The following is a 16,722-nucleotide window of genomic DNA, read 5'->3' on the forward strand; positions in this document are numbered from 1 at the left end:
AGTCCATAGAAAGCGTATGCCAAGGGCGAGGTGGGATGTCAATAGGGCGTAAGAGGCCTGCTGGTCTTTCCTTTTGACTCTTGTTTTGGGCGCATACTCCACAGGACATTATAAAGTCTCTGATATCTTTTTTCCAAGACGGCCACCAGAAGTAGCGCTTGATCTTTTCTGAGGTCTTGGCCATACCGGGATGTCCTTCCATTAAAGAATCGTGATAACAAGAGATTACTTTTTTCTGTAAATCTGTGCTGGGTAGGTATAATCGTTCTTGGAAATACAATAAGTTGTCCTTTACTGCAAAGTCCTTTCCCTGCAGATGCCAATTCTGTATGTCTGCTGGAGTTACAAGTTGCCTGGCCTTATCCTTAACTTCCTCTATGGATTCTGTGGCGATTACACCCAGAATTCTTTGTTCGGGAATGATTGGTACAGGTTTAGGGTTGATCAAGTGTTCTTCCACTCCCATCCGAGAAAGGGCATCAGCTTTACCGTTCTTTGTACCAGGTCGATAGGTAATTATGAAGTCAAACTCGGCAAAGAATAATGCCCAACGGAGTTGTCTAGAGGATTGGGCTTTTGCGGTTTTCAAATATTGCAGGTTTCGGTGATCCGTAATCACAGTAACGGTGTGTCGGGCCCCCAGCAGATAATGCCGCCAAGCCTTAAAGACAGACTTGATAGCCAGAAGTTCCTTGTCAGTAATCGTGTAATTGATTTCAGGAGGCGAGAATTTGCGGGACCAAAATGCCACGGGATGCAACTGATTGGTTACCGGGTCCTTTTGTGATAGAACTGCCCCCATGGCAAGGCTAGAAGCATCAGTTTCCACGATGTAGGGGAGTTCGGGGTGAGGGTGTTTTAAGATTGGTGCAGAGATACATTTAGTCTTCAAATCCTGGAAAGCTTGTTCCGCCTCGGTAGACCATTCAAAACGTTTGTTTTTCTTTAACAAGGCAGTGGTGGGCTGGACTATTCGAGAGAATTCGGGGATAAACCTGCGGTAAAAGTTAGCGAAGCCTAACATGCTTTGCACACCTTTTACGGAGGATGGTGATGGCCATTTGAGAACTGCATCGACCTTCTTTGAATCCATACGCACTCCGCCAGGTGATAATATGAATCCCAAGAATTCAACTTCAGTCACGTTGAAAACACATTTTTCCAACTTAGCGAAAAGTTTGTGTTGACGCAATCTTTCGAGGACCATTTTCACGTGTTTCCGATGTTCAGATTCCGATGAAGAATAAACGAGGATGTCGTCAATGTAAACAACAACACACACATCTATGAGCTCTCTGAGGACATCGTTCATAAAATATTGAAAGGCGGCCGGGGCATTGCAAAGTCCGAAGGGCATGACCTGATATTCAAATAGCCCATACTTGGTGCGGAAGGCCGTCTTCCATTCATCGCCCTCTTTTACTCGTACCAAGTGGTAAGCTCCTCTAAGATCCAGCTTTGTATATATGCATGCTTTTCTGACTTGGTCCAGGAGTTCAGGGATCAAAGGTAACGGATATCTATTTTTAACGGTGATCTGGTTCAGGGAGCGATAATCTATACAAGTTCTAAGGTCTCCTTCCTTTTTTGGAACGAAGAACAAAGCTGAAGAAGCAGGGGACTTGGAAGGACGAATAAACCCATTTGCCAGGTATTGATCCAGGTATTGTCGAAGGTGAAGGTTCTCAGGCTCGGTGAGGGCATAAATTCTACTACAAGGAGGAGTAGATCCAGGTATCAGGTCTATCTGGCAGTCATAAGACCTATGAGGAGGTAGAGAGTTAGCCTGATCCTTCCGGAAAACATCTTGGTATTCTAGGTATTCGGGAGGTAACTGGGGAGTCTCTGAAGAAATTGCTGCCAGTGCAACACCAGGTGGAGGGTGACAAGTAGAGACACATTCTGGAAACTGGACCGTTCTTGCTCGCCAATCGATCAGAGGATTGTGTTTCTCTAACCAAGGTATTCCTAGAATAATCTGAAACTGTGCGGCCTTGATTACATCGAATACGATCTTCTCATGGTGTCCATCTTGACTTACTAGCGTCACCTCTTGAGTGGTATGCGTTACTGGCCCGGAGGCTATCTCCGTACCATCCACCGTAGTAATGACGTCCTTTACAGCCTTGGGACAAAGAGTTAGATTCATCCTCAAAACCATTTCATGATCCACATAATTGCCGATGGCATCGCTGTCGATGTAAGCTTCAATTGCATGTAATCGATCCGGATTATCAGGGCTAATGAGGACCATAGGTATCACGAAATGCGAGGTCACGGAACTGGTTTTCACGCTCGGCAAGAGGACCTCTATTCTTGTCGGGCGAGGTCGTTTCCCTGCTCAGAGTTTGTAACTTTGGTAACTGCAGCTCCTACTGCCTTCTTGGCAGGTTTCACCGGACAGTCTCGAAGAAAGTGCCCTGAGTTTCCGCAATAGAGGCATAATTGCAACTGTTTTCTCCTTTCCCGCTCCTTTTGTGTTAGAGGACCTTTCAGACCCCCTATTTGCATGGGTTCCCCGGAGTCTACTCCTTTGGAAGGAGTTGGCGGTTTGGAAAATACTCGAGCATCAAACTTGGAACGATCGGCCTTCCTGTTCTGCAGTCTGTGATCTATTTGAACGACTAAGTCTATATAGTCCGAACAATCTTGTGGGGGATTCACTACTTGGGCTAACACATCCTTGAGCTCTCCACGTATACCTCTATAAAACAGCGTAATCCTTTTGTCCTCAGGCCATTGAGTTTCCACTATCAGTCTGTTGAAAGACGCAATATAAGCCAAAAGGTCTTGATTACCTTGTCGCAACGAAAGAAGCTCATTGTCCAAGGCCTGCCCCTGTGAATGTCTTGCGAACAGTTTTTCCATACTGAGCTGAAAAGCTTGAAAATCATGGAGGACCGGATCATCTTGATTTACTAGAGGGATCGACCAGTCTGCCGCATTGCCACTAAGGTACGAAAGCACGAAAGCTACTTTAGCTTGATCAGTTGGAAAGGCTGCTGGCCGGCATAAGAAATGCAACCGGCACTGATTGATAAATACTGCAAACCTCTTTGGGTCACCAGAAAATAGTTCGGGCGGAGCCAGAGGTACATTCCCAGGTAGGTTGATCTGCACTGGATTCATAGCCGGTCAAGTGGCACAGCGAGTAGAGCGCCCGCTTTGACACCCGTGCAGAGCCTGTTAACGCAGGTTCGAATCCCGGCGGGGCCAAACTCAGCCTTTCATCCTTCCGAGGTCGATAAATGAGCACCACACACCGTGGGTAATAATAAGCAGCGCTCAGATACCTGAGGGTTTGTAGCGCTATATAAAAGCCTAATTATTATTATTATTATTATTATAGAGGATGTAGAAGGAAGATTTCCCCCAGATGCGGGTAACAGGGTCTGTCCGGCTTGTGACTGTAGCAATTGTCTAGCGAGATCATCTGTTCGCTCCTTGGAAATAATCAGTTCCCTTCTTAGAGCGTTCGTTTCCTGACGGGCTGCATGCACTTCTGCCCTTAGTTCCCCAAGTAACTGGGCTAGCTGGTCGGTATCCGAGGTTTCCATAGCGCCTGGACGGGAGTTTTGTGGTAGGCTTTGCGTTCTGTAACGCTCACCTGATTCCCGTAGAGGCGCCGGTCTTGACTGGGCGTATACCGTATCTGCAAAGGTGATGTGTAACACACGGCTGGCTCTTTGGGCTGGACCTCTGTGCACTGTATGTCTGACTTGAAGGGTAAGATGTCTGCAGATAGAAAATATGGGATTAAGGAACTGGGTTATTGAATGTCTCTCTCTTCTTCCCTTTCTCTTCTCCTGTAGAACCCCAAAGGTTAACGCTCTCACCTTAGGTAAGTGAACGCCGTGCTCTCCATCTGCCTCGGGGCAGGGTGCTGTAACCAGTTTCTTCACTGGATAAGGGGAGCAGGCCTCTTGACTTACTGCACGAACGGTAAGTTTCGAGTAATTCTAATGTCTTTAAAGTCTTTAGTAATGATGTTTTTTGTTTTGCAGGGTTCCGGCGATGGCGGATGACGGGCTGAAGTGAGTTGAAGATGGAGCCCGTGTGATGAATAGAAGCGCCTGGAAGCACGTAAGTAAGCGCTTGTTGCCTGCTTCACGATGCGCTCTAACTGTCTTTTTATTTTGCAGGTACAAGTTCGGAGCGGCTGCAGGGTGCCGGAATACCCACTGGGTTAGATGTGGAAAGGAGTAATGGCACGTGAGTATTAAAGTTCCCCAATGTCTTTAAACGCACCTTGTTTTGTCTTTCAGATGCGGGATGCAGCGCCGAAGGCGTTGGTGACAGCCGATGGACCAGGTAAGTGAAGAGCTGTCACTGAAGACCGTAATGCTAACCTGTTCTTTCTTGTCTTTATAGGTGTTGCTGAAGACTGGATTCAGGATGGTAAGCCTTTTTCCTTAGGCCCAGGATCAGATGCAGAAGACACGATGAGCGTTCTGCTGCAGAGGATGCAGAATAACGCAAAGCAAGATTCATCCATCGGGTGTGGTTTAAATAGCCTCCTGTAGTGCTTAGGTGTCTCCTTCCACAGCCACGCCTAGGTAAGAAAAGAGTTCCTGCTTTCCAGACGAGTTCCAGTGTTCTGAATCTAGGGAGTGGCTCCTGCCCCACCCAACAGGAAAAGTAGTTCCAAACAGAAGAGGATCAGAGGCTCAACTGGCAGGCAAGTAAGCAGCATGGTCTGCTGCAGGTAAGTCCACCCAAGCATTATGAGCCCGGCGCTTCCAGCGCTGGGACTGGGCCTATTTATGAGCCTGGTGCCACTGGCGCCAGGACTGGGCCAAAAGGTCCCAATTGGGACTGGTTGGCACTCGGAACCTGGGTTATGGATCTGCTTCCAAGGGAGTTGGGAAAACCCTGACCTTTTGGAAGCAGAGATCATGACAAGAGCACCATTGAGGCTTATGGTGGGCCAAGGGGATTGGCAAGGAGTGAACCGACTCTATCACAGGTATCACCCATCAAAAGCAGTTGAGTCAACAGATATGGCTACACATGCCTGACACAGCCTGTCATATGTTATCATTTTGCAACAGGGTGTGCCCTTGAAGAGGGGGATCTAAGCGTCGCCCTCAATGCACCCATCGCGCCCTCAGCACCAGCGACAGAGAAACGAGAGATGCACATCGCTCCAGGTCTCGTCATCCCAATCATTGCTGTATCACAGGTGTGAGAAACGCTATTCACTCAGATAGCCTTTCAGACCTTATCTTGATGACATCATAGACGAGACGAGTCTGCAGTCGATGGAGCAAGTCGACTGACTATAACCACGGAGAGCCGATGATGTCACGACTGACATCATGACATAGATGCATTAGACAAGAAGCACGTAGGCACCCATGCACAAAGTTACACAGATATTTACCTCTATTGCTGGTAGACACGAAGAATATGCTTATCACTCACATAGTTAGAGGACTGACACAAGTGTAATAAAAATGCTAGTTGAACGCAGTATGAAGGAACTGAAGAGGGGGTCGGGGTCCGAAGACCACCCCTTAACCCTCCTAGGTTCATGACGAGACGAAAGGCCAGAAAAGCCTGCAGCCATCCATCATATTTTGGATGAATCCCAAGTGCACAAATGATTGACAAGTACACTGAAAAGTATCCTATCAGCCAGCCATACAGACCGAATCCTGTACACATCTTCACAGGTATAGGAGAAGAAACAGAGCTCTTGGGAGGAAATAACCTCATGGACTGTTTCGACTAAAGCACCAAGAACCCATGATGCCGACGTCACTAGTGACACCACGACATAGCAGCATTAGAAATGAAGCACACGCAATACCGCACTGCATCACACAAACACACACTCGAATACATGAAGAACATAAGTGCACAGTTCTATAGCTAGAGGACAGATACATATACATACTGTCATTGTTTTTATTATTTTGTCATTAGCCAAATGCAGTTATGCAGAACCACAAGACACAGGCGATCCTGAGCAAGCTTGCAGATGCTTAACACGAATAACCCTATGGAACTACAGGAATATATATGGAACCTGATAGGACCAAGTGTGACTAACATATAGAGAACGTAGCATGACATGGACAATGCAGAAGCCGCATTATAAGGTTTAGGAAAATTACAGCAGGCCTCAGGCCACTGTACGGGCCAAGCAGACTTAGGCTGCACAGAAAGCAAGACGTGCAAGACAGGCCCACAGCCACGGTCAGAGATACAAGGACATATTCCAATCTCCAGACGACAAGGGGACCAGCTGCAGAAAAACAGAATAAATCCTCCTAATTGTGAGCTGCAGAGCTCAATTTTGTGGTCTCTAAACACATGGTACAGCCAAATGAGACAATAAACAGTCTTCGGTGGTGGGAAAGAGGAGCCGATCCCAGCAAGCCAGATGCAGACTGCAACAAGTGTTGCAACATAAGGAGAATATTTTCATAGGCAAAGGTGGCACACACAAGTTACAATACAGACACATAATCATTCACATCACCTTGAGGAGGTGCACAGCGAGCTGAGAACTCGATCGAGTCCCAGGCCTTGGGGTTCAGCTCTAACCAATCACAGTTTAGTATTCCAGGGGTGGATGGCAAGGGGCAAGAACCAATGGTAAACCCACTACTCTGCAACAATATAATACAGTGTCCAGTCAAAGGATCTAAAACAAAGGATCAAGTGCCCTTTTGTTCGAAACCAAAAGGACCGGAAAAAAAAATTCAAACGCTTTTATATTTATCTATTTAAATATTTTTTAGATTGGTAAGTATAAACACGTTTTTTAAAAAAGGAAAACAGGGGTTTGGGGGACTAACCCCCTCCATAAAAAAAATGTAAAAAAAGCATTCTAAACTTTTTTTTCCAGCACTTTTGGTGTAGAAAAAAAGGCATTCGATCCTTTTGTTTTAGATCCTTTCACCTACAGATATTTCTTGGGGATGGGACAGGCCAGTCATCTGACATACGAGGACCAGTAGAATAACACCTATAGGGTCCGCTATAGGTAGTAGAGACTCTCAATACCCAATCCCTCATGCTGATAGGTTTTTATGAGAGGGACCCAAGTGATGATGCCAGAGTGATACAAAACCGGCCTGCTCGCCTTGGAGCATTGAGATGTACCAGAATCTTTCTGTGTTCTTGTATTGATCCCTGTTGGTTTTGTTTGCAATAAATCACAGTTTGTACTTGCCGTTGACTGAGTCCTCCTTTTGTTCTGGGAGTGTGTTGGGCCCTCGAAGTCCGCAGACCCCTGCATTGCTCTGGCATACCTGTGAGTCCCATCCAACAGATCGCACTTATCAGCTGCAAGAATAGCACTGTAAAAGGGAAGGGGGCTCTTTCTGATATCTCTGAAATAAAATGCTTAATAAAACACATCCATAAATATAGGTAAGTATAATCAAACTTAGTGGTAGAACGAAACTCTGTAAATAGGCCTTAAAAGCTTGCTTTTGCAGAAATCGCTTGTTAAAATTGTTTTTTTACTTACAAGATCAGGATGCCTTACCTGACTCTGCTCAGATTTGGGCTAATTAGGAATAACACTCGTATTCTAGGCGAATAAGCATTCCTTCACCTTTTTATTCTTCTTTACTAGATTCCTCATAATATTGCAGACTTTCAACATTGGAATACTACTAATGAGAAATTTAGGCACGTTTTCCGTATATTTATCATCATTACAGGTGCCTGTTCACACACCACCGTAAATTGCCTATTACCCTCTATTGGGCTCACAAGATACCAGTTTTTGTTTACTGTCTCCATAGTAATACCCCTACTCTGGCTTACTACACAGGTAATTGTCTCCAGCTTTGGTGTTGCAACTTATCTTCTCTCTCAACAAGACTTATATTAGTTGAAGTGCATTGAATATTTCAACATGGAGTGACAATTAGCCACTCTTTTTATCAACCATAGGATCACAAGGTTAGAAACCTTACACAACATCACATTACTGTGGTTACTCCCTATTCTGTATTAGGTATCATTACACAGGTATTGAGAACATTGAGCACACTATACATTGTTAGCGACCTCATGTGTACATGTGTAACATTTTATATTATTCTTGGTTTTGGATTTTGATCCTGATCCTGATTTACGGATGATCCTGTATGAGTTCTGATGTTGTTGTACATGTTGCCTGATATTGATCTATGATTCCAATAATAGATAAATAACTGTAAACTTTAAAACCTTGAGAAACTCTGGTTATAAGAGGCATTAATAAGATCTAACGGTGTAGTGCAGTTAAACTCTGTTTTGAACTGTAACTATTTGTATCTATGAATCCTAACATAATATTGTATATACTTCTTTCCCAGAAATTCAAATGCCCCTGATGAAGAGTGAGAAACACTCGAAACGCGTTGCCCCCCCCCTGGTTTCATCATCATGAATAAAATGAAGAGTTTTCTTGTGACTTAATCTGATTATACTAGTATTCTTTGAACATCGTTCTACTACTATTATATGTACTTTATATTACTGTTTTGAAAGTCTGCTATTTAAATAACATAAATTATTGGTCTGGTTTTCCAGACACACGATAGTGTGCAGGGGACGTTCGTTCCCTAATTGGAAACTTGTTCTTGTTGCTTTTATGTAGTACAACCTAGTGTCAAGGTTGTCTTTCTCTCCTCTGCACCTTTAACCCTATCTACAAAACACATTAACTCAGCCGAAATACTTACCTGAATTCCAATGATTACACAGTATTAGGAAAAGGGTGTGCTATTAGTGTTCTATTTTCCTTTGAACATTTTATGTGCGGAAAAGGCAGCTGTGGCTGGTGATTAAAGTGCAAAGTCTGCTATCCCAGGCAAGCGCTGAGAGAAATACACAGTGGTTGTTATTTTTCGAGGTCACCGATTAGAGCTCACAGGTTCTGCCAACGAATAAGTAAAACATGACCATTTTATAATTCAAAATTATTTATGACATGCGATTTTCTAATGGAGCCGAAAAGAATCACAGCGGTTTCAAATCGCCCTTTAGAACATTGTTCCTGAGAAAAGGGTTAGTGTGTCCTCGATATGCAACATTTGTACAGCAGTATGACCGTGTTTCAAGGCTCTGGTGGTGTCATGGTGGAAACAATTCTCATGAGAATCAGGATCATGCGGCCAGGGCAGTTTATTAATGTTCCACTGGTCGTCTCAAATGTTTCAATGACTTAACTTTATGCTGTGGAAATTGGGGGTGGATTGTAACGTCACAAGCTGTAATTGAGGGCACTGTGACAAGGTTCGTGGACCCAATTATTGTTCACAATGTATGTTTTTCTATAAGGGTTCAAAGTGCGAAGTCCAATCAGCTTTGTGTGGGGAGATTTTTTCATGTCGCACAATCATGAATACTTAAAAGTTCTGACTTTAGGGGCGTTTCTTTGACAGCGCCTTTTCATGCAGTTCTGTTACGCGATCTGTTTGAATTTGTTGGCCCAGTATAAAACTGCATTACTTCTTGCGTACACTCCATTTTTAACTACATTTGTAATATTTTGGTGAGTTTTACCAGGAGACCCCGACACACAAGTCTACCTTTCACTACGCAGAAAACGCTAGACGCACGAGAATGCATATGAACTGCTTGCTGATTCTTAAAACACAGCAAAAATTGGCAGCCATGCGCATAAAGATGGAATTCCCAGGTACATTGGAGTGAATGGAGGAAGCAGAGAAAGTTTGAGAACACAAAGAAAAACTCACAGGCTGATCCTACTGAAGCATGCAGACCAGGCTTCGAGCGCAGCTATCGTGCACGGCTTTGCCAAGGACACTGAGGGACAGAAGGTTTCAAATTAACAGGAGAGATAGGACACCTGCAGAAAATACAAGCCAAATATCCACTTATTTGCAACCAAGAGAAGTCCATTTTGTGGTCCTTACACACGTGATCTGAACCTGCAAAACAGAGTTTATTCATTCGAGCCATGCAGAGGTGGCTGTTCCCATCGAACTGAAGGCAGGGAGATACAAAAGTAATACAGGTTCAAAGCCGAATGTTCTGTCTCTCAGCCAATGAGAACAGAGAAGGTAACTTATTGGGGACATGTAGCACCTCAGGGTTCGGTCCCACTACCTTGAGTTGTTGCATTTGGCCTGGTACCTATCCAAGGCTGAGAAGATTCTTCCTGTCCAATCTCTATCAACCTTCCACGATAAGCTTACACTATGTTGCACTGGTCAATCACCTTATGCTAACCTGACATTTTGTATTTATTACATGTAGAGGTGGTCTCAGGAGGAGCCACCAGATATGGCTCAACCAATAATCACACTAATCCCTTATAGAATGTGCATATAAATCACCTCACTAACCAATCTCTACCCCTGTTAGGTTTCCTAGGATGTAACCTTGTTTTGTGATGTCATACATTAACAAAACTGGATGACAGACGCCTGGAAACTGAGAGCGTTTGGAGACTGTTGAATTGTTCATACTGCGATACCCGTCATTGAATTTATAATAAAGACAGTGAAACTTTGTCCCACGACTGGGTCTTCCGTTTCTGGTGCTGGGGATTTCCAAGGTCCAGTTCCTCTTGCATGTCGATGGGGAGTCTGACCAAAATTCTTCGGCCACTCTATTACAAGTGGTAGCAGGATGATGGTATCTAAGACCTCTCAACAATAAGACCATCTTTTTCCTGCAGAGTGCCCAAAGGGATGCATAACGACCTGCGAGGACCTGATTGAAAACCACTCATGGATGTAGAGAAGGTTGTCAAGAGCCACCTTGGAGAAATTCCTGCCCGCTCCCCCTGGGTTGACAAGCAGACCAGATGGCAGAGTGGCAGATTGTGGGAGAGGTGGTGCCCAAGGGATTCAGCGGATCCACAGAGTGTAAATATAGACTCAGCCATAACACAAGTATTGGGGGGGGGGGATTGTTGTTTGTTGTTGGTCTTACGTCATTACGAAGGACCCTGTTTCCGGGCACGTTAGCTAGGTTACGGATAAAAAATAAAAAAGTATACATGTTCTCTAGGTGTTAGTTTAGTTTGCGAATGAAAAAGACACAATACAGTATACCTGTTCTCTAGGCGCTAGCTTAGTTTGCGGATGAAAAAAACAAAAGAAGAAAAAGGGTACCTGTTTCCTATGCAGTAAGCTTAGTTTACGGATGATTTATGTATGGATCCCTGTGTCTAGGCGATAACGTATCTTGCTTAGGATGAGGAGATCCGTAAATTGTCAAAGAGTGGCATGCCATTTGGTTTGGGCTCGAGGAGCACATGAAGGAATTGTGGTTTGGTCTTAAAGGGCGGAGAAGATAGTGCGGGCATTGCACGGAGCACGCTCCTGTTGATGGTGGTGAGCTGGTGAGGCTGGTGAAAAGGTTTGAGAATAGTTATGCCTTTTTGAGAATTTGATTGAGAATGGACGATAATTGCGAAATATACAAAATGACAAAGTTTACAGATGTGTGAAAAATCCCGACTTGAGGTCAAATAAGTACCGGCAGCCACAAAGTGACGTGCCACCACGGGGGACACACCCCTTAATCATTTGTGCAAGTCCCTCCTGCGGTATCAAGACAAGATATGAGAGTATAGCATGGAATGGTCTCTCGACACAGAGGGCAAAATGGCAAAGCCATGGCCCCAGCAGGGCATTCTTTCCAAATATGTGCTGCAACACATGACCACGTATTTACATGCCGCCTACAAAGGAATATAATTGAGTAATAGAATAGCTATATTGGAGCTATGGAAAATGTTTCAGGACGGGGACGAGGACCCACCCAGGAAGGAGTGAATGCTAAACCAGAATGATCTGGGGGCGAAGCACTCACGACTCCTCTTCCCCCTCCTCAAACAGCAGACCCCACAACAGAAAGCAAGTGATTTTACCCCTTCAAGAAGCTAAAAGCAGCGGCAGAATATACCAATCCCGTTTATACACCACCCGCATACAGCAGCGAGGACAAGCTCAGTGGCGCGAAGCAAGCGACCAAGAGAATAGAGGCTATAGGCGATGAACGCAAGGAGCACAGCGACCTGAGAGTGAAACTGCCGGGAGACAACAAAAGGACGTGGGGACGTAGTTAGGATAATGAAGTGACAGTCCCAATGAACGAGTGAGTAGGAGGACAGATATTGCTCAAATTAGATGGAAGAAATGCAGCTGAGCATAAAAGTACAGAGGAGGAAGTACAGAATCTCATGGGGACAGAAGAAGAGGACAGAGAATGGGCAGACATGGGAAGTAAAGAGAAGGGAGAGCGAAGAACAAGAATGGCTCAAAAGGGAGAAAGAAAAAGCAAAAGAGAGGGAAAGGGAGGAAAGATAGAGGAAAAGACTTAAGGAAATAGAGGAAAAGGCAATGAGAAAAGCTAAGGAAGAAAAGGAGAGACAATTGCAAGTGAAGAGGAAGAAGAGGAAATTAGAAATTGAAAATATTGTCAAAGAGCGCCAGCGCAGAGAAGAAGAAGAGAGGGATATACGAAGAACCGGAACGACAGAGAAGTAGAGAGAGAGACCTCAAAGGGGTAGCAGACATAATGACGGGACCAACACATATAAATGACGATGAGGAAGAGGGGATACAGAGAAGAATAGGAACACTATATAATAGCAGGAGGGATAGCCCTCTGCCCCGAAGACAAGCAGAAGTATTCCAAGGTCTCCATTGAGGGGGGGGGCAACTTGATGAATAGAGTAACGGGGAAACAACAAAGGAGACTTAATTTTGAAAATGAAGAACACGAAGACAGCGATAACAGTGAGGGAACCATGGAATCAGATGAGGACATAGGGAGGAGGCTTTGCCACCCCTCCAGGGAAGGAAACCCCCAGATGGAGGCACTTTGGGGAAGAGAGGAAGAAGCTTGGAAAATCAAGCTGCAGCCTGAAGGACGCCTCGCGCGTTCAAAGGCAGAACGGATAGCACAGACAAATTTACTCCATATGCACAGAGGCTAAGAGCCTTACCAGGATGGAAAAGGGTGAGCATGACGAGAGCATGCACTGCTACCAAAGATGAGGCATGACAGAGGAGTAGAGCTGACACAGTTCCAGTTGCTTGAAAAGGATGGTAGATGACCACAATATATACCTTGGCCACAGATTAACAAATATAATTTAAGGTGCAAGTTTCCCTCGTTGACCGCAAGAGTGGAAAAATTGATATATAAGTCTGAAAGGCTGACAGCAGTGACAACACCGGCGGTGGGCAACATGAAGAGCTTACTCTCAGTGATTCTTGGGGAGGTAGCTGATGATGTTTGGAAACGGGCAGCCTACCCTGGAGTAACAGGACAGACCACAGCGCACAATGGCGCACCAATTTAATAGGTGCAGTGCAGATGTATGGTAAGCTCTGAGAGTACGGTACCCAGACACTTCGGACATAAGCGCGTTCATGGCATTTAAAATGAGTGAAGATGAAGACCCACTTCAATATATTCAGGAGATACAAGAACATTGGCGTCTCGAGACGAGAGAGACGTGGGATAAAACAGTGGGGTTATATTATCACATATTAAGACAAGGGCTACCAGAGCAACTACTGAAGCAATTGAAGAAATTAGTTTGGTATGAAAGCTAAGCAGTGGTCAGAAATTCAGCAGACAATAGTATATAACTGCCGGCTAATGCAGGAGAGCATGAGAAAGGAAAATGAGGAAAGGAAGCGGAAGAAGTGAAGTTAGTTCAGAAGAAACTATCGAAGTACATGATGGAAGTGGCTATGTTGATGAGCAGAGAGGGAGTAGTTACCTGTGAGAAACCTAAGGGTCTTCTCACTCCTAAACCCCCTGGATCCTCTTCTCGGGTGGCCAGGGAAAGGCCATCCTTCTTGGATCCCGATCCTGGAGATGGAGAAAGAGAAAAGGAAGTTAGAAGTCGAGTAGATCGTTAAAGAACACTGATGCAGTGTTCTTGGAGCCAAGGACGGTAACATGGCGGATGCTGCTTCTCCCCGCCTTGATTATTGACGTGGGAGTACCCGGGTTTCTCCGAAACACAATGCAGGATTCTTCAGCCTGGTTTCCTGGTTTTATGCTTTCTATTCTCAAGGTTTCTGGAAAGTAACAGTTCCTTATCGAAAAGCTCAAGGGAACTACCATCATTGCGATCCCCTTCTGTTTTGCGGTCCTTCTCCTCTCGTTCAGCTGCCCTTTCGAAAGTGCTGTATCCTTGTGTACTTTGCCTCACTTAGAGTGTGCTCTCATGCTCCACCTTTTATCGATGTGGGGAAGCTTAATGGAAATCAAGTTGTATTGGGAAACGTCAGGTATACTGCTCGCTTGTTAGTCTGTTTTCTCTCATAGCAGGCTGTCAGTGTGAAAGTGTTTGCGTTGTAAGAGGGGTGTAGAGTTCCTAAATATCCTACAGGGTAGGATGGGGTAAAGTTGTTACAGGGAAGGGGATACTGCGTCTGACCATCCAGTGTCCCACTCCCCGAATACCCCTCACCCAGGTGATCCATCCGCACTGGTCCAGCCCCAGGAACTGGATCCAAAAGCGAAGGCCGTCTCCTGGCCACCTGGATGACAGATCCCCGGGGACTAGTGTGTGAGACACCTTCTGGTTTTTCACATTTCAATATAAAATATAAGCAGATTTACTACTGCTTACATTTTCTGTTAAAAGTAGTCACCTTAATACCTTTTAAAAGAGCCTGCCCCACCCCCCTGGACATTCTTTGGGCCCCCTTTAGGGGCCAACCCGTAGGTGGGGGGGTCTCAGAAACAATATTTTCTCTCAAGGAGGAAAGGGAGGGCTTGGTATGAAAAGTTTGAATGCCACTGGAGTAGAGCATATTATGTTTTGAGCATAGTCCTTCTGCCGGATGGAGGCAGAGAGGGAGGGACAAGTGGAGGGAGAGATCAGAAGCAGTCATCAAAGGGGAGGGATGTCATATTTATTTTAAAAAAGATGATAGTATGCTTCTGGGAGAAGACTATGATTGGGATCTTATTCCTGACTAGGGGCACACTCAACATAAAAAAGGAAATTCCATCAAGGCCTGAAACTCTGCGACAAAATTCCAAAACTCTTGAAAGAACAAAGCATGCGAGAATCGGGGGCAGGGGAATGGATTTTGAGTAGGTTTGTAGATATGGACTCCGGAGGTGTGAATGATGTGAGCAGGACAGTTATGTCAAGCACGAATTGTGATTGGCGCTGATTCAGTTGTGTCTTTGCAACGGATCTCAGTGGGACATGCGGCATGACTGAGCCTGTGACCCGAACGCACACACTTTACCCGACAAGACCCTCCAAATCTGACTAAACTCCAAACTGGGAGGGTCATCCCACTCCATCTGACTAAACTCCAGACTGGGAGGAGCAAAATTGTGGTAAAAACATGTTCCTACTTGTACAATCAATCAATAAATAGCGAAGAAAAGGATAAGAATATATCGCCTGGGGTAGAAAGAATACCACAGGCCACAACAATTTCAAATTAGGGCAGTAACCTGAAAGATGATAGATTGTTGTCCAGAGACAGATCAGCAGCGAGCCACTTGGTTATCAAAGTCCAGATAGATTTATTGTACATAAATGGAATTACTTTTAGGTTCCAGTTACTCTTGAGCGTTTACATAGAGATACCACGCACTGGCCCTCCTCATGCACTCAGGCTCCCAAAATGACCTATTCAGAACATTCACACTCAAAGCACCCATCAACATTCTCCTGAGCAGTCACTCACACACTTTTTGAACATTCTATCAGCATTCATAGCTGGTCAGCAGGACAGGACCAACATCACCCTTCCTTACAGACAACAACACAACAACAACAACTCACAACCACATCAAATTTGATTTAGTCACATCAGCAATACAGGCACTCATGGTCACATTCAGCAGGGAACTACAGGTCATGACTACAAAAGGTTGATGATGTCATGTATTTATTTATTTATTCATTTATGTATTTATATACTGGGGAGAACAATTCTCTTTTGATCGTAAAAGAACCTTGGTCTCTGGAGGATATCTCAGGAGCAACGTACTCCTCTTGGAAGCAAGATGATGCAGGGTAACACAGGTTCGATTCCGGGATTTGATGTAAAGCAGTGAGCTCTTACAATAGGGTGAGATTGTGTGAGATTCTGACCAAGTTGTGGTGGGGAGTAAATGGAACAGTCACTGGGGACAATATTTATTTATTTATTTGCATTTATAAAGCGCACAGAACTGCCCTGGGGCATCGTGGCGCTGTTACAGCAGACTTAGTCATGAACACAAGCATAGGAATGTGTTTACAGATGTAAACCGAGTTACCGAGTACATTTCACATTGGTAATAAACATTGAGCTTAGAGGTTATGCTATGCTGTGGTTACAATGCAAGCATGAGAGTGCATGTGGAAGACTTTAGCGGAATAGGAGGGTTTTGAGGTTTTTACGGAAGGTATGGTATGATTTTTCGTTCCTTAGTGAGGTAGGTAAGGAGTTCCAGTTTTTAGGTGCGAGGTGTTGGAAGCTGGTTCCTCCCGCCCTGGATCTTTGAAACGTGGGGACATCAATCATGTTGGTGCGGTGAGCTCTGGTGGGTCTGATGGAGGCTTTCGGTGTGATTCTTTCTGCGAGATAGGGTGGGGCATCCAGGGATAGGCATCTATGTGTGATGGTCATGGGTGGATACATGGGTGGATATAAATCGATTAAGGACCATCGACATCAGACATTTTTAAGAGCAAGTAGGCGATAGGGCCATCTATGTTAGGGATGTGACCACGATGGATGAAGTGTTAGAGTGGAGGTG

Source organism: Ambystoma mexicanum, chromosome 8 (genome assembly GCF_040938575.1).
Source record: "Ambystoma mexicanum isolate Mex_15411 chromosome 8, UKY_AmexF1_1, whole genome shotgun sequence".
NCBI lineage: Eukaryota > Metazoa > Chordata > Amphibia > Caudata > Ambystomatidae > Ambystoma > Ambystoma mexicanum.